The 21811-nt window shown below is 47.7% G+C and overlaps 1 protein-coding gene across 1 annotated transcript in view; it reads right to left on the bottom strand.

Annotated features, from left to right (window-relative positions):
- Window positions 1-21811, bottom strand: part of CACNA1H (calcium voltage-gated channel subunit alpha1 H) — a 365872-nt gene that overhangs the window by 118301 nt on the left and 225760 nt on the right. The gene's annotated exons all lie outside the window — the stretch shown is intronic.

Genomic DNA, 21811 nt, shown 5'->3' with positions numbered 1-21811 from the left:
ATCGTCTACAACTGAAGACGCCATGGAGAGTCTGCCAAGATCTGCAGAAGCCTGCAGCCAAGGCTTTTTCCGTTGGATTATCATTGCAATAATGAGGATCCCATATGTAACCAACGGCCTATCCTGTGGTTTCTTCAGGATTTGAGCTTGCTTGGTATTGACAGCAGAAACAGACACATGAGAAGCTGGAAGCTACAGAAGAGCAAGGCACATGTCACAGGAGTCTGCCGGTCAGTAACCACGCAGTTCAAAAATGGAGTTAACTCTTTATTAGCAAAAACACAACCGCCAAAGACTTCGTTGAGTGTCATGCCTAATGAGCAGAGCAGCTCATTCCCAGTGGTCTTCCTCCATGAAAATCAGTTGCCAAGACTGAAAGTCCTCACATTCCTAGGGCTTTCCCCAAGCAATCGGAGAATGTGCCTGCATGCAACCACCCGCTCCTCCGCCCTTTTCATGCCTCTTCTGGTTCTGGGAGACAAGCGAGGAGGGGAGCTTGTTGCAGCAGGAGGGGGAGACACCTGTGACTCTTCACCAGCCTGACTCATCTCTGCTTCTAATTCTTTCTCCTCTCCTGCTTCAGCTTCTGCCTCTGATTCTGAACTTCTCTCTGCCACAGACTCTCCCCGCTCACTAAGCCCTGTTACTTCTTCAGCTTCTGACACTTCCTCCTCCCACTCTTCCAGCCTTCTCCCTCTTACCATTCATCATCGTCCCACCACCACTCCCCTGGCTCTGAGCACTTCTTCCCTTGGGGGTCCCCCAGCTGGCACCTCCTTCCATTCCTCTGCATTCAACCAGTCCACGACAGCATATTCCAAAACTCTTAGCAGCGGGTTAAAAAAGTAAAGGGACCCCTGACCATTAGGTCCAGTCATGGCTGACTCTGGGGTTGCGGCGCTCATCTCGCTTTATTGGCCAAGGGGGCCGGCGTACAGCTTCCGGGTCATGTGGCCAGCATGACTAAGCCACCTCTGGTGAACCAGAGCAGCGCATGGAAACGCCGTTTACCTTCCCGCCAGAGTGGTACCTATTTATCTACTTGCACTTTGCCGTGCTTTCAAACTGCTAGGTTGGCAGGAGCAGGGACCGAGCAACGGGAGCTCACCCCGTCGCAGGGATTCGAACCGCTGACCTTCTGATCGGCAAGATCTAGGCTCTGTGGTTTAATCCACAGCGCCACCTGCGCAGCCTCTATTGACCTTTCTGTTCAATTCACATTGCAAATCCCAAAGGGAAGGTTTAAACCCAGCAACAGCAACATCCTAAAATCCAGGGGTTGGAGAACCATTTTCATCCCAAGGGCCACATCCCCTTCGGGGCAAGCTTCCGAGGGCCACATGCCAGGAGTGGGTGGAGCCAGAGACAAAAGTGGGTGGAGCAACAATTGCAATTTTTTCCTTACTCCAGTAGACTAGTTATATATATATATCCACAAACATACACCCTTCTCCATCCTTCATCCAGACAAGCAAGAGTTATTAGAGTTCAAGGACATGCTCTCTTACACATCAAATCTTCCTGAGAGGCCAGTCATCTTAAGGATTGTTCTGTCCTCTTTTTAAATGGGTTTTTAATGTCTCTATGTTGCAGTACACTGCCCTGATATTTTATGGGAGGGCAGTACATAAACGCTTCCGCACGGCGTTTTAAAAATCTGATGAGTTTCTTAAAACACAGTTTGAGTTTATCACCTGCATTTATATCCAGGAAAATAGCACTAAGCCTCCTTCTCAACATGCTGCAACGTGGAATGCTTAATAACTCCTAATCTCAATTGGTTTAATTCATTTAATTCATTGCTTTCAGGCCAAGGGAGCCAGCGTTTGTCCACAGACAGCTTTCCGGGTCATGTGGCCAGCAGGACTAAACTGCTTCTGGTGCAATGGGACACCGTGACAGAAACCAGAGTGCATGGAAAAGCCATTTACCTTCCTGCCACAGCTGTACCTATTTATCTACTTGCACTGGCATGCTTTCGAACTGCTAGGTTGGCAGGAGCTGGGATAGAGCAATGGGAGCTCACCCTGTCGAGGGGATTCAAACCGCCAACCTTCTGATCAGCAAGCCCAAGAGGCTCAGTGGTTGAGACCACAGTGCCACCCACGCTGCACTGCAGGGGGCACCACAGCAATGTTGTAGAATGAACCACGAGAGGCAGGGCTGTTGAATTTTAGAGTTGCACAGGGCGTCACTGAAATTTGGGAGCCCAAAGTCTACCATCCCCGCCCCCCCCCCCGGAAACACAGCTCAGTGCTCGCCTGCACCTCAGTGAGTAATTTGGTTCTCACAAAGCCTCTAGGCGATGCACAGCCTCAAAGGAAAGGCACAGAGAGGCTTGCAAGTGACTTTCTTCCTTCTACGCTCCTCGCGAAATGTGCTCTGGAGGTACCCGTTAAAAATGCATAATTGTCCTTGCCGCCGCTACGGTTAAATATTTGAACAAGGGGAAAGAGGCTTTAATTAAACGGTGAACTAACAGTGTACTTGTGTTTTCAATCTCCTTTTGGTCGTGGAAAAGGCAAGCCGAGGACTTAATTAACACCGCGAGAAGCGAGCTGTGTTAGAACTTGTAAGGAAAAGAGAGAGAGAGAGACGCTTGTTAATGTGAGCTGTCCCCAGCCGGGGTGGGCTGTACGTGGCTTTTGTTTCCTGCATGGCAAAAGCACTGGGACTGATTAAAGGAATAGCAGCAGGTGGTGCTTCCCTTAAATCAGGGAAACTGAGGCCCAGGACCTGCAGCTGTGCAAGGAAGGCAGGAACCAGGACCTGGGACAGGCGGGCAGCGTCAGAAAGACCTGCTGCCCCAGCTAGGCGTTCACCAGTCACTGGGGCAGCTATGAAGACAGGGATGCCGGAGTACTCCTGACACCTCTCTGCACCCGTAACAAACTACAGCTCCCAGAATCCTTTGAGGGAAACCATAGCTGTTTAAAGTGGCATCATAGTGCTTTAAATGTGTTGTGTGGGTGCAGCCAGAAACCCCTACCTTATGGAGTATCCATTCTAAAACCAATCCCTGAAAACAGCGATTGTTAGTTAAATGACTCTGGGAATAGTAGCTTTGTAAGAGGAATAGGAAGGCCTAACATCTCTCAGCACCTTTAACAAACTGGGGGATTCTCTGGGGGAAGCCACAACTGTTTAAAGTGCAACCATAGTGCTTTAAATGTGCAGTGTGAATGTTGATCTCGACCAGTGTTCTGTTCTCACAGTGGCCAACTGGGTACCTCTAGGAAGCCCAAAAAGGGACGTGGGTGACACTGTGGTCTAAACCACAGGCTGGGCACCACCACCGAGAAGGCCTCCTGCCCTAAATTGTAGGCTTGTACACACACATTCTGATTTGTGAACCCATTTGGGGTCTGGATCTGTCCAGACCAGTTCTGACCCATCACAGAATCGAATGTGGATCGTTATCTGTACATTGCAAGTTTCCGAAAATCTCATTTGCTTGCAGCACTTGCTGCACATCTGTTGCCATGCATGAGGTCAGGTGTGGGATCTCAAAGGAACAATTGGAAGATTAAAGTACGCTCCCAATAGTTTGTTGGCTGGAATAAGGCGCAGACCCACCAGCCGATCAGTTGATGGGCAGTGGGACTGCAGTTTGCTCAAGGAGTGGGAAGACATTTCCAGTTCCTCCTCCCAAAGCTGCTCTTTGAAACTCTGAAAATAGGTATCCAAGGAGCAGTGAGGGGCTGTTTGAAAGCCCTTTTGGAAACAGCCCTGCCCTACTCTGATTCAAAGGTTTAAGGATCAGGGTAGTGCTGTTAGGAAAAGAGGTTTCAAGCAGCTCCATGCTGCACTTTGACGTTCCAACAATCAGGGCTTCAAAACGCAGCAACACCCGACATCAGGTGATTGACGGGTGGGTGGCCCCACCCACCTGTCAATTTGGGGTCACTAGGAGGGCAGAGATTAAGATCTGCTGCTTCTTACTGGAAAAGATTGCTCATCATCCCTCCATTACATTAAAGTAAATTATTATTGGGGGAAACCTACAATGTGAAAATGGGCAATGGTCCCAGTTTCTGCAGAGTAACACCTCTACTCTTATAAAATATGCTTTGCAATTTTATCTTGATTACAATAATAATAAAAAGTGACCTCTTGGTTTTTAAATCAGGGAAGGAAACTGAATGATGGAGCATCGTAGCTGTGAGTCCTGGAAGACCTGCTCCCTGCCTTGCAGAACTTTTTTCACCTGGCTTGGGAGGGCAGGACCCTGACTGACTCCAGCTACAAAAACTGAGGCTGATGAACGGACTCCAGCTGGGGTGTTGTTCAGGGTTTCTTTTGTTTTCTTGTGTTGCAGAGAGGGGTTGTTGAGGTCGTTTTTTTTTGAATCTTTATTTTAGATATTGTTATGATTTGTGTGGAAATTGTTCAGTCTAGTTGTGCATTTTTAAATGTTTCATTTATTGCTTATGGCTACTTTTGTTATGTTGTTGTTACGTGTTTTGTTCATGTTGTGAAAATAATGTTCCATCATGTATCGTATTAGGGGAAATTGCTTTGCAAACAAGTGTACATTAGGCCAAAATGTGTATCTTAGAAAAACTCAGCATTAAAATCCTGATTCATTTTCATGAGGGCTTCTTATTAAAACACCAACTGCAAACTGAGGTGGAGATGTTGAGAACTGAACTTGATATCAGGAAGTTGAGAAACCAGAACCATGAGCTTCATCCGTCCATCTCTCCTGGGAGGAGCTTGACTTAGAAATAAAAGGTTCTATGATTTCACATGGTTTCATTGTCAAGGCAATGCAAGTCCATCCTTTGCTAGTGGCTGAGCAATTAAACCGCTTCCAAACTTCCCTGCAGAATTCCTCTGCCATTCAGCACCCGTATTAATGCAACACGCAGTTGCTTCAATCCACGGAGATAAAACTGACTAGCGGCACCGACTTTAATTTTGCTTTGAGAAAGCAATTTCGGGCGAGGTTATGCAGCAAACCGGAAATTGGCTGCTGGAGGGGGAGAGAGACGCCAAACAGATTCAATTAAGATGATTGGCAAGCCGGTCCTGGAGGGGGAAGCTGCCAAACTCCATCACAAACTGGCGCTGGGGTGAGCAAAGGAGACTCTGCCCCCCCAGGGGTGGGGAACGAGAAAGGATTGGGCACTTTGAAAGTTCAGAGAAAGGGGCGGCTGTCCGCTGGAGTATGGAGGCAGGAGGAGCTGTGAGATGGCTGTGGAAGATGGGAGAGCTGGGAGAAAACTAAAGCAGCCAATAGGAACAGAAGGGGAAGCAGGGAGAGGAGGGCAGAGGGCAAAAGACAGAGCCAGCATTAGAGAGTACCCATTACAATTGGTAGGGTGGAAGGCAGGAGGGCGACAGTAGGTGGCGCCAGAGCAATGATAGGCCGAGCTAGAGCCAATCACAGGAAGATCAACTAATTCTAGTTTTGTCCTCCTCCTCCTGCCTGCTAAGTTCTACAATGAGGCCACATTCACACCATTCATTAAGAACACTAGGCTTCCATTTTAAACAGTCATGGCTTGCCCCAGAGAATTCTGGGAGCTGTGGTTTGTTAAGGGTGCTGAAAGTTGCTAGCAGATCCCTCCTTCCTCTCACAGAGCTACAACTCCTGGAGTTTCCTGTGAAGAGGGATTGATTGTAGAACCAATCTGAGAATCATAGCTCTGGGAGGCAGCCTCCTGACGACGCTCAGAACCCTTAATTTTTAATGTTCGAATCCCCGCGACGGGGTGAGCTCCCATTGCTCGGTCCCTGCTCCTGCCAACCTAGCAGTTCGAAAGCACGTCAAAGTGCAAGTAGATAAATAGGTACCGCTCTGGCGGGAAGGTAAACGGCATTTCCGTGCGCTGCTCTGGTTCGCCAGAAGCGGCTTAGTCATGCTGGCCACATGACCCGGAAGCTGTACGCCGGCTCCCTCGGCCAATAAAGCGAGATGAACCCCAGAGTCAGCCACGACTGGACCTAATGGTCAGGGGTCCCTTTACCTTTAATGTTTTACAATTTTTTATGTGCTGTAAGACGCCCAGAATGGCTGGAGAAAACCAAGCCAGATGGGCGGGGTATAAATAATAAAATTATTCTTATTCTTAACTACAGCTCCGATCATTCTTTGGGAGGAATTCATGACTGTTTAAAGTGGCCTTACTTTAAATGTATGGCCTGAGACTCAGGAGGAAGAAGCTGATCGGCGGCTGGGGGCTGGCTGGGGGCAGGCTAAGTTTGGTGGTGTGATGCCCCATACACACCAGTGGACCTGGAGTAGAGATCTAAGGGGCTACAAAGCCCCATAATTTATGGGTAGGTAGGGACCACGCTGGTGACCCACAAACTCCTTTGAAACAGCCAGAAACATTACACTGTCGCTCTCTAGTAATACATCATTTTGCTAGTGCTCCTAATGATGTGTAAGACGCTTCATAATCACTCAGTAATTATTATGAATGAGTGAGAGAATCTATCCTTAGCTGGCCTCCTCTGTTCCTAGGCCCCTCCTGCTTCAGGCAACTCCTTCCCTAGGCTGCCATGCCTCCGTTTCTCTCTGCTTTACTCGAGCAGCTCAGCTTAGTTAACAGCAGCTAAAATGAGGATTTTGGGGGATTCCGTTTTAAATGGATTTCTACATGGAATTTGGTGATTCCGACCCAAACAACCTTTCCCCGCTTCAGACAACTCCTTGCACCGAGGGCTTGATGGCGTCAAAGTTTGCATGCATTTTTAAAAGCCTAATTACATGCAAAATGATCGTTGGAAGAAACAAAATAGGATATTTTTAAAAAAGAAATTTGGAGGGGGGGGGGATTGAAAGAAGCCTGGTGTTGACCTTGTTGTTTGCCAGTATGTCAAGGGTTGTCAGAGACCGTGTTGAGGAGGGCTGCACAGATGAGGAATGGTTGAAGCCTCCCCCTCTCCCTGCTCCTGATCAGGATTCTGAATCTTCCCAGGAGCAGGAGGACAGTATAGATTTGGAACAGTGGTTCGCAGAAGGGCATAGTTCATTAGATAAAAGTTGGGAAGAACTGGGTGGTGAACAGCTAGGAGAAGAAGAACCGGGGGGGGGGGGGAGAGTGTTAACTGACTCTCTCTCCCTTGGAAGCCTACATCTGCCCAGCCCAAGGTTAGAAAACAAAGTGGTTGCGAGATCAGGTTGCAAGATGAGAAAGTGACGAGGGTGACTTGGGGGGAAGTGGGTGTAAACCTTAACTGGGAGCACCTTTACTCTGAGAATAGACTCATTGTTCTTTCACTGCGATCATTAAAAATCTCTTTAAATGGCAAGAGACTATTTTTCCTTGGTTCTGCTTCTCCAAGGACAAAGGGAGGGAGGGAACTGCTAGCCCGGAACCTGACAAGGGCACTCCTCCGCCAAAGGAATGTGGACAGCAGACAGCGAACTTTTGATTGTCAAAGATGATTCTTACAGAAGCTCACACACCAGTCTAGTGCCTAGGCAGCTATTCTCAGGTCTTCTACGGAGCAGTTGCAGCAACAGGGGATCACTTGCCATCCATTAGTTTATGTACCTTCCCCTGATGAGCTGAACACACACAGTTGGAGACTGAGCCTGCATGGACGCTGCCTCTGCTCTTCCCTTTTCAGTCCCCTCCTGGTTCTGGGAGACAGCAGTGCAGGAAAGGGTGAGGATGCACCTTCACTTGTCTGACTTGCCTCTTCCTCTGACCCATCCTGTGCTCCACCCTTCAATTCTCGAACCTGCCTCATTGGAACAAGACCTTCTGGGAAGGGTTACTGTGAGCACTACAACTGAGCTGCTTTGGTTAACTGCACTAACACATTTTTACTACTACTACTACTACTACTACTACTACTACTACTACTAATATATTTATACGCCACCCATCTGGCTGGTTTTCCCCAGCCACTCTGGGCAGCTCCCAACAGAATATTAAAAATACGATAAAACAGCAAACGTTAAAAACTTCCTTAAACAGGGCTGCCTTCGGATGTCTTCTAAAAGTCAGATAGTTGTCTATTTCTGATGAGAGGGCATTTCACAGGGCGGGAGCCACCACCAAGAAGGCCCTGTGCCTGGTTCCCTGTAACCTCACTTCTCGCAGTGAGGGAACCGCCAAAAAGCCCTCAGCACTGGACCTCAGTGTCCGGGCAGAACGATGGGGGTGGAGACGGTCCTTCAGGTATACTGGGCCCAGACTGTTTAGGTCTTTAAAGGTCAGCACCAACACTTTGAATTGTGCTCAGAAACGTACTATTGCTGACCTATGCTTGACTCCAGCTCCTGACACTACAGTTCCCATACCCCATTGGCTGTGTTTGCATTTCCCTGACATTTGGGGGAGACTGAAGGCTCCCCGAACCTGCTCTAACTCAAGAGGAACACAAGGAGCTGCCTTTTGCTGTGTCAGTATCACTGGGCAGTTTAGCTCAGTATTGTCTATGATGGCAACAGACCTCTGGTGTTTTAGACAATGGTCTGACCCATAGGCAGGGAGACTAAGGCCCAGGGGCTGGATCTGGCTTAATTGCCTTCTAAATCCGGCCCATGGATGGTCCAGGAACCAGCGTGTTTTTACATGAGTAGAATGTGTGCTTTTATTTAAAATGCATCTCGGGGTTATTTGTGGGGCATAGGAATTCGTTCATTTTTTTTTTCCTTTCCAAAATATAGTCTGGCCCCCCATAAGGTCTGAGGGACCGTGGACCGGCCCCCTGCTGAAAAGGTTTGCTGACCCCTGGTGACCTGTCCCCACCTGAAAGTGCTGGGGATCTTTTGCATGTGAAGCAGGTCTTACAACCCCTTCCTTCTGTCTGAACACCCTTCCATGATGTAAATTTGTGCATTGACAAATCACTCCCCACCAGCAAATCTGATATTGCACCGCAATATTGACGATTAGCATGGGGGAAAAAAATCTATGAAGGGAAAGTGGGCAAAGGTTTTGCAAATGGCTCCAATGTCCCTTCTCATCTCTCTGCTGAGCTGGCCCTAACAGGAGGCTTGTAATATCTCTCGAGGCAAGTTTGGACGGAAGCGGGAGAGGGCACAGAGTAATTGCTGTGTTATTCTTGGTGAGTTTACAGAGCCCTCCGTGTGGATTCCTGGAGGCTGTGTTATCTGCATTTCTCGTCCTTTCCCCTTTCGAGGGCACATTGATCTGGCTAACGAGTTCCAATCAGGGAATAAAGGTTCATTCTTTCTCCTGTGCTGAGCAGCTAATTCTGCCTTCAGCGATAACTTCAGAAATCCGGCGGTGAATTTAATGGATTTGCTCCTGACCCAAGCTCTCCGGTTGCAGGGGAAAACAAAGAAACTTGACTTCTGCTGTATTCCCAGGCAGTAGCAACCCCTGGAAGAGTTATTCCTCACTATTTCACAGAGACATATCTCACTCTCCAAAAATCTTCATAGCCTTTCCTCTCTGGACCGAAGGACACATTTGCATGTCTCAGGGACACGGCTGCAGTTTCTCCCAGGCAAAGCAAAAATCCCCCAAACCCTCTTCACCTAGAAACCTAGCATGTCAGGGATAAGGTGAGGCTAAGGAGAACCCTATAGGGATGCAGGTGGCGCTGTGGGTTAAACCACAGAGCCTAGGACTTGCCGATCAGAAGGTCGGCGGTTCGAATCCCTGTGATGGGGTGAGATCCCGTTGCTCGGTCCCTGCTCCTGCCAACCTAGCAGTACGAAAGCATGTCAAAGTGCAAGTAGATAAATAAGTACCGCTCCGGCGGGAAGGTAAACGGCGTTTCCGTGCGCTGCTAAGGTTTGCCAGAAGCGGCTTAGTCATGCTGGCCACATGACCCGGAAGCTGTATGCCGGCTCCCACAGCCAATAAAGCGAGATGAGCACCGCAACCCCAGAGTCTGCCACGACTGGACCTAACGGTCAGGGGTCCCTTTACCTTTACCTTTTAGGGAGAACCCTTCTTCCTGACATGCTCACATTCTAGTTGCAGAGGATTTTATTTTTTTTAAAAGTATGGAGGTACATTCAGCCATGTGAACTGAAGTCTGAAGAAGGTGGGCAGATATGAAAGAGGACAGGACTTCTGCTGTTTTAGCAGCTATGCAGAAGAGGAAATGGTCACAAATGCAAGACCTGCTGAAGTCCCCTCTTGTCAGGGGTTGGATTGAGGAGAAATGGTGGGAGCTACCCCCTCCTTTTCTGAACCTTCCCAAGGGCAGGAGGACAGTATTGATTTAGAAGAGTGGTTTGCAGAGGGGCATAGTCCAGAGGGGGAAAGCTGGGAAATACTGGGTGAGGAACAGCTAGAGGAGGAAACACCAAGAGAGAGACAGCTGGCAGATTCAGTGTCCTTGGAAAGCATTCTTGACCCCCCTTTGCCTAAGACTAGACGGGCTCTGAGAGTGATAGAACAGAAAGTGCAGAGGCAACAAGCTCAGAATACCCAATGTAGGAGTGATGTAGATTAATGGGGATGGAGGGGGTAAACCTTTACTGGGAGCAATGCCATTTCTAAATAAATAAGCATTCCTTTGTCTCTCGCTGTGATTATTAAAGAACTTATCTGGTAAGAACGCTCCTTTCATTTGATCTGCTTATTTACTGCCACCCGGGGAGGAACCCGACTCTCCGAAGTCTGACACCTCTCCTATGTCCTTCTTTGAACTTCCAACAGAGGTTGGGTGTCCATCCATCAGGGATTCTTCAGTTATGATCCCTGCATTGTGAGGGGTCAGACTAGATGAACCTTGAGGTCACCTTCCTACTCTACAATTCTGATTCTATCTCCATCCCCGTTGATTCTATTATCAGTCGCCTCCTGCGATGAACATCTAGGCAACTTGAGAAGCAGGATGCTGTGTGAGATGGGTCTTTGGTCTGATCTAGCCGGACTCCAAACGAGGGCCCCATCTCTCCCAGCACAAATAACGCAGATCAACAGCTGAGGGGTGATAAATCGCTCCTCATCACATATTCATGAGGCTTGATTTATCATGCTAATTAGCCAAAGCCTTTGCCGCATCTTGGCATGCAGAGAGCAGAAGTAACCCTTTTGTCTCCATGTTCTGAACCAGCCATGGAAGGGGAAGGACTGAGGAGTACCAGGCTTGGGGCAGAGCCCAGGGAGAACACACTCCCTCTCCCCACACAATTCATTATGTGAAGCCCAGTGCAGGCCGCAACAACAGGACAACCACCAAGAACTTGGACGGATGCTCAAGGAAAGGGAGAGGTCGTTATTTACTGCGGTGGACTACAGATCATAGCAGGGTGAAGGCGAAGTAAAGGAAGGCTGATCTGTGCACGAGATTAGAAACAGACGCTGCGGCATCTGATAAATAAATGAGAACGGGACGGTGAAAAGCCATAAAAGTGGAGGCAATGAGAAAGAACATGCTACAGTTGTTCACAAGTGTTTGCCAGTTTTAAAATGTCTGGCTCAAAGAAAGAATGAGAGATAGAGATAGAGAGCGAGAGCGAGAGCGAGAGAGAGAGAGAGAGAGAGAGAAAGTTTGAGTGTTGAGCAAGATAATCCAATGTTCAACACACTGCAAAGTGGCCTCAGATAAGCTACCATTTTGCAGCCTCAGTCTCAGTTTATACATATAAAAATAAAACTGGCCTATCCATACAGGCTTGTTTTGGGGGTTACTGAGAGAACTGTATCCTGGGAAGGAAAACAACCTGCCTCCTCTAGCCTTTGTCCCCTGGTCTCAGCCCCCATCCCATTCCATTTCAGCTTGCTACCGAAACACATCGAGGCTTCAAAATTCACATGCTTCTCTGAATTTTGAGACGCAGTTCTCCAACAAAAGAAGGCATGGATCTATCCCTGTCTAGCCACGGCTAAGGAGGAACGAATCTGTCAGTTTGGGTTTCTTCAAATTTCTCGTTTTTTCCAATCTTAAATTCAGTTCTCCATATTTCCACAGCAGTTACACACACACACACACACAATTTAGAAGTCCTTGTGAAAATTCATCAGCATTTCAGTGCAAATGTCTTCTAGCACACTCTTTTTTGTATGCAGCTTTGCCCAAGATACACAACGGTGCAAAGAAATTTCCCCGCATACAGTGAATTCCTGTATGCTACTTTCACTAATGCATGCCTTTCTATGGACACTGTACCCTGGTGTATACACATTTTTGCACTCATCACTTGGCTGGAGAACTGCATTGCAAAATTCAGAGGATTTTGAATTTCAAAGGGTGGTTGTCTGTTACTTATTCCTATTGATTGCATTTTATATCTCACCGAAGGAACGCATCATTCTCCCCTAGCCACATTACCCTCGCAACAACCTTGTGAGGTAGGTTAGGATGAGAGTTGGTGACTGGCCCAAGCTCACCCAGCGAACTTCTGACCCCTGTAACCAGTAGCCAGTGTGGTGTAGTGGTTAAGAGCGGTGGACTTGTAATCTGGTGAACCGGGTTTGCTTCCCTGCTCCTCCACATGCAGCTGCTGGGTGACCTTGGGCTAGTCACATTTCTCTGAAGTCTCTCAGCCCCACTCACCTCACAGAGTGTTTGTTGTGGGGGAGGAAGGGAAAGGAGAATGTTAGCCGCTTTGAGACTCCTTAGGGTAGTGATAAAGCGGGATATCAAATCCAAACTCTTCTTCTTCTCTTAGCACAAATCTTGGTTTGCGTATTGTTTTGGGAAGTGCTCAGCTGATAAGCCTTTAAATGCGACAGGGATGGGATTCCTCCCTGGTCAAGTCCCCTTCCCCAACCTCGCAGGAACAGACGTGGGTATAACTGCGGCCTTCTCTGCCTAAGAAGACGTCTCCGTTGACGAGTTAATCAAGTCCTCTACGAGCCGCGTCCTGTTTGCCATCTGCAAGGTGGGAATCCTCTTCAGACGCGTCCCCTGCTGATACAGCAAATGCGCTGGAGAAAGCTCCAGGCAAGCGTGGCGAGAGAGAGGCGTGACAAGAATGCCCAAGATGGGCAAAAAATAAAATAAAATAGCGGGTTGCTCACCTTCCCTTCCTCCCTCCCTCTCTCAGCTGGAGGAAAAGATTACAGGGAGGAGGGAGAAGAGAGCTTCTGAACATTGCTAAAGGAACAGTCAGCGGTAACAGGAGTTCTCGGTGTTATTTCGATTGCTCCCCTCGGCAGAGGGCAGAGGAGAACTCATCCCTGCCCCTCGACTTACTGCCGCCAGAAGTTCACAACGACCTCTGGGTGATGCGTGCGTGTCGTGAAACAGAGCACATGCATATCAACCAGCTTAGAGGGATGCAGGGGCCAGTTTGGAGGAAGGAAGGGCCCTGTCTCATCCTGCCACCTAATGGCTTAGAGATCCATGTTTACGTTTGAATTATGAGTCAGTGGAGCTTCCATGTTCCAAGGCATTGTATCTCTGAGGGCTAGGTAATGGGATAAACTCTAGGGACGCAGTGATGCTTTCATGCCTCATTTGTGAGCTTCTCAAAGACACTTAGTTGGTCCTGCTGGAGTTGTGAGGAGGTGGAACTTTGACCTACCCAACAAGCTGGTTCTCTCTCTCTCTCTCTCTCTCTCTCTCTCTCTCTCTCTCTCTCCTCTCCCTCTCTTTCTCTCCCCAGGTGCCCATCTCTCTCTACTTTACATTTAAATCCCACACTGCATTCACAAACACCCACAAGGTGGCTATATTTAATGTGCAGTCACACCTTGGGTTACAGATGCTTCAGGTTGCGTTTTCTTCAGTTTACAAATGTTCCGAAACCCGGAAGTACCGGAACGGGTTACTTCCGGGTTTTGGAGGTTGCGCTTGCGCAGAAGCGCCAAATCACAACTTGCGTGTGCGCAGACGTGCCACTGCGGGTTGCGAATGTGCATCCCGCAGAGATCACATTTGCAACCTGAGCGTCCACTGTGCTTACATTGGATGGAAGAAATGATTTTTTAAAAACACATATGGTATCAACATGATGATGTAATAGACAGAGCTTGACCAATTCGGTGACTTTGGGTCCTTATATTATGTTTAAGAACAGAAGAGGAGCCTGCAGGATCAGGCCAATGGGCCATCTCCTCCAGCATCAGGCTATGTTTCTGGGTATGTTTAGACTGGAGAAGAGGAGACTGAGAGGAGATATTGAGGCATCTGATCAAGGCCTGTATTTTAAAAATGAGCTTAAAGATGTTTTTATGCCAGGCAGAAGACCAGCTGGCTAAAAGACTGGCAGATGTTTATCCTCCTGGACAAAGGCCCCCCTGATTTATTTATAGCAGGAGCCAAAATTCTCAAAGTTGTAAAAAGGGAATTACAGGCTGAGAGCAAAGGTTACTAGGTTACTGACCCTACAGAATACAATCAAGCTGCAAAAGCACTAATTAAGAGTTGGTAAATAGTAGGATTCATTGTTTAACAAAATATAATACCATGTGTCTCCCATTAGAGACTTGAGCCACAGGTTAAAGGGCAAGAGCTAATGGGAAAAGCAGCTGGCCAGGAAAGGGGGGTTGCTTTTGGAAAGTGTTTTTTACTAAGTTCCTTTTTTACTTAGAAAAGGCCTTTGCTTCTAAAAATCTATATATGTTATGTATGAAATATATTGGCTTAAATGTAATTATGCAAAGGATTTAGAAAGTAAGAAATGTTAGATTCTTATGTTAGATTCTTATTTCATAGAATCATAGAATCATAGAGTTGGAAGAGACCACAAGGGCCATCGAGTCCAACCCCCTGCCAAGCAGGAAACACCATCAGAGCACTCCTGACATATGGTTGTCAAGCCTCTGCTTAAAGACCTCCAAAGAAGGAGATCTTTCATTGATGGTGTGTGAGAATGTGAACCCAAGATCTCTGACCTCTGTTTAAGATAAAAATTTAAAACCATTAGCCATCTGTTTTGGAGGGCAAAAGGGCAAGAAGGGCAAGAGGTGATCTGGTAATTAAGGTGCCTTGTTGAGGCAAATGTAAGATATATGGCTACTTGTTTGCCATTTATAGATAGAAGGAAATATAGCTCTTTGTCTCCCATAAAAGGTAATAGGAAATGGGTGTATCTTTTATGATTGGTTCTAGCAAACAGCCAATAGGAATTTCAACCAGGCTGATTGGACAGAGGCAGCCAAAGGAGGAGCAAGGGGGCTGGGCTGAGGAAATATAAGTGCTGACCATCAGGACTGGAGTGGGCAGAGCTTTGGTAACCATATACCACTGTGTCTCTCATTTATTTGTCTGACAAATAAATTATTATTTTAATTTCTCTATTGCTGCGTTGAATATTTCATTCCAGCTAAGCGTTAACCACAAGCAGGGTGCTACAATATAATAACCATCTTCAAATATCACATGGAAGAGGGAGCAAGCTTGGTTTCTCCTGCTTCGGAGGGCAGGACCTGAGCAAATGGCTTCAAGTTACATGACTAAACATCAGGAAGAACTTTTTGAAGGCACGAGCTGTCTGACAGGGGAACGGTTTCCCTCAGGAGGTTGTGGACACTTCTTCCTTGGAAGTTTTTAAGCAGAGCTTGGACGGCCATTCATCATGGATGCTTCAGCAGATATTCCTCCATTTCAGAGGGCTAGAATAGATGACTCTTGGGCTCCTTTCCAACTCTACGATTCCATGATTCTATGATCTCGAGCTCTTGGTGGCCAACCACATGTTGGGGGGGAATCCACAAGCAGGATTTGAGAAGGAGGAGAAGAAGAAGAAGAGTAGTAGTAGTAGTAGTAGTAGTAGTAGTTTGGATTTGATATCCTGTTTTATCACCACCCAAAGGAGTCTCAAAGTGGCTTTCCCTTCCTCCCCCACAACAAACACTCTGTGAGGTGAGTGGGGCTGAGAGACTTCAGAGAAGTGCGACGAGCCCAAGGTCACCCAGCAGCTGCATGTGGAGGAGCGAAGACGCGAACCCGGTTCACCAGATTACGAGACTACCGTTCTTAACCACTACACTACACAGAGCACCACAAGAGCGCTCTCTTCTAGGAATTGGAATTCAGAAGTCTTACTACCTCTGACAGTGCAAGTAGGGTGTAACCATAGTAGCTAGCACCCCCTGACCACTGGCGGAGGAAGAGGGGTGCAGTAGGTGCGGTCCGCCCCAGGTGTCATCCCTGAGGGGGGTGATATTGCTACGCCGCCCCCTGGGATGCTCGCAGTGGGCGGTGCCCCTGCGGGCAGCTAGCCCCGCCCTGGGGTGCACACAGCTCCACCTCTGCCCCTGACAACCTTCTCCTCCATTAATTTTTCCAATCCACTTTTAAAGCCATCTTGGTTGGTGCCCATAAACTGCCTCTTGTGGGAGTGAGTTCCATAGTCTAACTATGCAATGAGGGAAGAAGTGCTTCCCTTTATCTGCCCTGAAGCTTCTCACATTCAGCCCAAGAGTTCTAGTGTTATGAGAGATGGAGAATTTCTCCATCCACTTTCTCCAGCTGCCTTCTCTCTCTCTCTCTCTCTTTCTGTGACATGCACTCCAGCACCGCCCTTGAAAAACCCATCTACTTATGACTATTTTTTGCTTTTGATCAGAGAACTTTTCTCTAAAGTGTTGCCAACTGTTTATCTCTCTTTTCAACCCCCAGGCAAAGATGTCCTCACTTAGAGAAATGACAATACAAAGAGGGGGGACTGTGGTGGTGCATGATAGATAGCGGCTTATGAAATTGTGAGTAGTGCAGAAAGAGCCTGTGATTCAGGGAACATTATTCACCCTGTCTCAAAAATAGAAGCCCCGGGGGCTCTCTGCTGAAATTGGCAGTGGCAGCTCAATCCCACAACACACATCTTGACTTGAGGAACCCGTTGTCGCAGGATGTTGTGATGGCCACCAGCCGAAATGTCTTCGAAATGAGATATGATGAATGTGCAGTAGGGGCTGGGTCTGCAAACCTCTACCAGCTGTGTGCGATCATCGAAAGCAGAGATCTTATTAATACAGAAGGGGTCAATCTGTTTCTGGTCCTTGTTGCTTTTGAATGCAGTGGGTGGTGGGGTTTGCTAGATGGAAGGTTGGTGATGCAAAAATAAACAAACTAGCAAGTCGTCCATGTAGAAAGCTAGCCTGTCAGGGCTGCAACCCTTGCTCCTGACCCCCTAGTTTTCTATGTGCAGGCTTTTTTTTTTTTGCACGAAAGAGCAGGCATTTCCTGGAGAGTCACTGTCAGTCAGTGTAGACAACACTGAGTTACATAGACTTGTGACCTGAATCTGTATTCGCCACCTGACTTTGTTCCCTGCTCTTATGGTAAAGAGCTGTAGCTCAGGACCCAAGTTACACCACGGACATCTCCAGCTTGCAGAGCTGGGAAACACTGCTGTCCCAAGACAGTATTTGGTGAGTTAGGGACTTCCCTTGCATGCAAAGACAGTGTCACGGTCCAGTCTACGGGCGATCGAAGTCCCAGCTGAGGATGTTGGGACCGGGGGCAAGATGGTGGGGTGGGAGCAGGAACGAGAGTCCAGAAGCCAGGGGTCCAAGGGTCAGGAAGCAGGGAGTCACGAAGTCAAGGGTCCAAGGGTTGAGAAGCAAGGAGTCAAGAAGCCGAGGATCAGGAAGCAAGAAGCCAAATGCAGCAAGGCAGGAAACGAGTTGTTGTGGCAAAGATCTGAAGGGAAATGCTGACCTTGTATCCCTTCCCGGCTCTTGCCACCAGGTGCAGTGAGTTACCAAGCGGCCTCACCTGTGCGGCCGTGCCTTGCCTCTCCAGAAAAAACTTAGGAAGGCCCCAGTCCTGCGAAGCCCTACTGGTCACAGGGCCTGGCTCCTGCACGCACTCCTGACAGACAGGCTCTGGCAGATTGAGCGGACGAGATCAATAGAGGGTCCAATGATCAAGAATTTAGTTTCTGCATGTGCTGTAGAGGGCAGTGAGGGGCAGATGGGGCTCATCCACCAGGGAAGGCAGCCCATCTAGGAGAAGGAAAACTCCGATCCTAAACCCCCGCTGCTTTGCAGGATATCTTCAGGAGAAGTAAAGGCTGAGGAGTAAGCTACACAAATCCTGAGGGGAGTCCCTAAGGCAGTTGGATGGCACCTTGTCAGCCTCCTTCCAGCAACTCCTGCAGCCAATCTGGTGTCAAACGTCTTGCTCTGCTTTCCTTTGGACCACATCAGCCAGGCCAAGAGGGGGTGGGGTTTGTTGTCTGGACATCCCAGGACCTCCATACTTGCACACTGGGGAGGTCCCTTTGGTGCTACTAATACAGAGGTTCAACTTCACGTTTGGAAGCATACTCCATTGTCTCTGTAATGATGGATGCCAACAACTGGGCTAGATGAACAAAACTGGGATAAAGGGACTAGTGGCATGGCTCGGTATAAGTAGTCTTCCTATGAAAGTCCCCTTGGAATGATGCAGGCATATCATAGAATTTGTGGAATTGGAAGGGACAACGGTCATGTAGTCTAACCCCCTGTAATGCAGGAATATATTGCCCAACATGGGACTCTGTCACGGTCCGTTCTACGGGTGATCGAAGTCCTGACTGAGGACGTTGGGACCGGGGGAAAGATGGCGGGGTGGGAACAGGAAAGAGAGTCCAGAAGCTGAGTTCCGAGGATCAGGAAACAAGAAGCCAAACGCAGCAAGGCAGGAAACGTGTTGCTGTGGCAAAGAGCCAAAGGGAAGTGCTGACCTTATATCCCTTCCTGGCTCTTGCTACCAGGTACAGTGAGACGCGGGTGGTGCTGTGGGTTAAACCACAGAGCCTAGGGCTTGCTGATCAGAAGGTTGGCGGTTTGAATCCCCGTGACGGGGTGAGCTCCCGTTGCTCGGTCCCTGCTCCTGCCAACCTAGCAGTTCGAAAGCACGTCAAGGTGCAAGTAGATAAATAGGTACCGCTCCAGCGGGAAGGTAAACGGCGTTTCCATGCTTTGCTCTGGTTCTCCAGAAGCGGCTTAGTCATGCTGGCCACATGACCCAGAAGCTGTACGCCGGCTCCCTCGGCCAGTAAAGCGAGATGAGTGCCGCAACCCCAGAGTTGGCCACGACTGGACCTGATGGTCAGGGTTCCCTTTACCTTTACCATGAGTTACCAAGCGGCCTCACCTGTGCGGCCACACCTTGCCTCTCCAGAACAAACTCAGGAAGGCCCCAGTCCTGCGAAGATCTACTGGTCAGAGGGCCTGGCTCCTGCACGCACTCCTGACACTCAAACCTATGACCCTGTGATTAAGAGTCTCGTGGTCTCAGCAGAATGCTCCCTGGTTGGTCTCCTCCCATGACCTGCTTCCACCCTGGGGTCCTCACCGTAAGGAGCAGCTGGGCCTGAGCTCCCATTTTAAGTTACCTCTGGGATTCAGTCTGACACTGTCTGGGGCATCATGTTGAGTTAAAATGGGGTCAGACGCAGCCACCCAGCACAGTGCAGTGTCGAGTCCTGCCAGGGCTTGATGCCGCCGTGCGATGCCGCTCAGCCTGCATTCAGCGGCAGCCAAGCGGTGAACCGGCCATGCAAAGTGTGAACTGGCCCTTTGCGGATGTTTAGAGATGGCAACAAGGATCGATGGTCGCAAGCTGCAGAACAGGACGGCTTGCACACATCAGCGCTCATCCGGAGAGAGCGCATTTCCTTGCATCACGTCCCGTGTGGAGTGTCGTCGGGATAAATTTTTACTGACGGCGGGTTGTTCGACAAGCAAATCGCACTTAGCAGAGCAGAGAGGACGGCCGTGAGGCACACAGCACTTTTGACAGCACCGAGAAGTCTAAAGCCCTTGTATTCACAGCTGAAGCCAATCTCTAGGCAGGTTAGCCTATGACCAAACAAAGTGGTAGAGTCTGGAAACAGCAGAGTGGACTCTACCAAGCATGGGGAAGCCACCTTTTCTTTTTTAAAGGCTCCATTCTTTCTTCATTCTTTCCCCCCTCTAATCACATTGCAAGCAGAACTTTAGCACAACATGGAATGGAACAGCTCTTGCTGCTGCGCTGGATTTTTTTGTTAACTAATCCAGAATGCGGCAGCTAGACTGGTGACTGGGGGCGGCCGCCGAGACCATATAACACCGGTCTTGAAAGACCTACATTGGCTCCCAGTACGTTTCCGAGCACAATTCAAAGTGCTGGTGTTGACCTTTAAAGCCCTAAACGGCCTCGGCCCAGTATACCTGAAGGAGCGTCTCCACCCCCATCGTTCTGCCCGGACGCTGAGGTCCAGCGCCGAGGGCCTTCTGGCGGTTCCCTCATTGCGAGAAGCAAAGCTACAGGGAACCAGGCAGAGGGCCTTCTCGGTAGTGGCACCTGCCCTGTGGAACGCCCTCCCACCAGATGTCAAGGAGAAGAACAACTACCAGACTTTTAGAGGACATCTGAAGGCAGCCCTATTTAGGGAAGCTTTTAATGTTTAACAGACCACTGTATTTTAATACTCTGCTGGAAGCTGCCCAGAGTGGCTGGGGAAACCCAGCCAGATGGGCGGGGTATAAATAATAAATTATTATTATTATTATTATTATTATTATTATTATTATTATTATTATTATTATTATTATTATTATTTTGTTTTACTTATGGGAATGGGCCTTATTATTTTATGTCCACCTTTCCCCCCTAAATGACAACAACACATCACTGTAGAGTGATGGGCAAATCTGTCAGTTTCAGTTACTCATTATTCCATTCTGAATGCTCCACATTTCCACAGCAGTTTGTGAATACTACGACTACTACTACTAATTTATATACCGCCCTATATCCAGAGGGCACTTCACAGAAATTATTATTATTATTATTATTATTATTATTATTATTATTAGTCCTAATGCAAATTCAATCCTAGCATACACATTTTGGCAAAGCAATTTCCCTTAGTACAAAGTGCTTTTGTATGTTATTTTCACTAACATGCACTAACATATATATAACCGCATCACCCTAGTGCAGAGCTTTTCAGGCTGTGTGTTGTGATACATTAGTGTGTCGGCTGCAATGTGTAGTTGTGTCACATGAATGCTCCCTGCTCTCCTCCCGCGGCTGGAAAGGGCTTAGTTTAACCTCCAGCTTGCTAGTAAAACTGAACTGCTGTGTCACAAAAGGATGCATGTCTAAAAAGTGTGTTACCAACATGAAACATCTGGAAAGCTCTGCCTTAGTATATGTGTTTATTTAAGTACAGATCACTTCATGAGAGAACTGCACTGCAAAATTTGAAAAAATGCAAATTTCAAGGGATGGCTGTGTTTCAGCTTGCCATATTTTTTGGGGGGAAGGAGCCAATCCTGTAAGTTCTACTTTTGGTGCAAGCCAAATCAAATTTCTGTGCCACCCCTATCCCTGCATTTAGTAATCTAGCACATATGGGGAGAGGGCGACATTAGAACCATCTCCTTGATGGGCTAGATTACTATAGGCAGGGAGCTTTTCAAGTAGGGGACCTTTCAAAAATAGGACCCACCACCTGAAATGAGTACACTTGAGTACACTACCACCTCATTTTTGGGAAAGTGTAGAGGAGTTTTTGCTTTTCCAATATGTATCTTTTCCCCCCAGGAGGAGGAGGGTTCTATCATCTATCTATATCTATCATCTATCTATCTATCTATCTATCTATCTATCTATCTATCTATCATCTATCTATCATCTATCATCTATCATCTATCTATCTATCATCTATCTATCTATCTATCTATCTATCTATCTATCTATCTATCATCATCTATCTATCTATCATCTATCTATCTATCTATCTATCTATCATCTATATCTATCTATCTATCTATCTATCATCTATCTATCTATCTATCATCTATCATCATCTATCTATCTATCTATCATCTATCTATCTATCTATCTATCTATCTATCTATCATCTATCTATCATCTATCTATCTATCTATCATCTATCTGTCTATCTATCTGTCTATATCTATCTATCTATCATCTATCATCTGTCTATCTATCGATCTATCGATCTATCATCTATCTATCTATC

Source organism: Podarcis filfolensis (assembly GCF_964270895.1).
Source record: "Podarcis filfolensis genome assembly, chromosome: 14".
Lineage (NCBI taxonomy): Eukaryota > Metazoa > Chordata > Lepidosauria > Squamata > Lacertidae > Podarcis > Podarcis filfolensis.
This window is presented reverse-complemented; position numbering and strand designations above follow the sequence as displayed.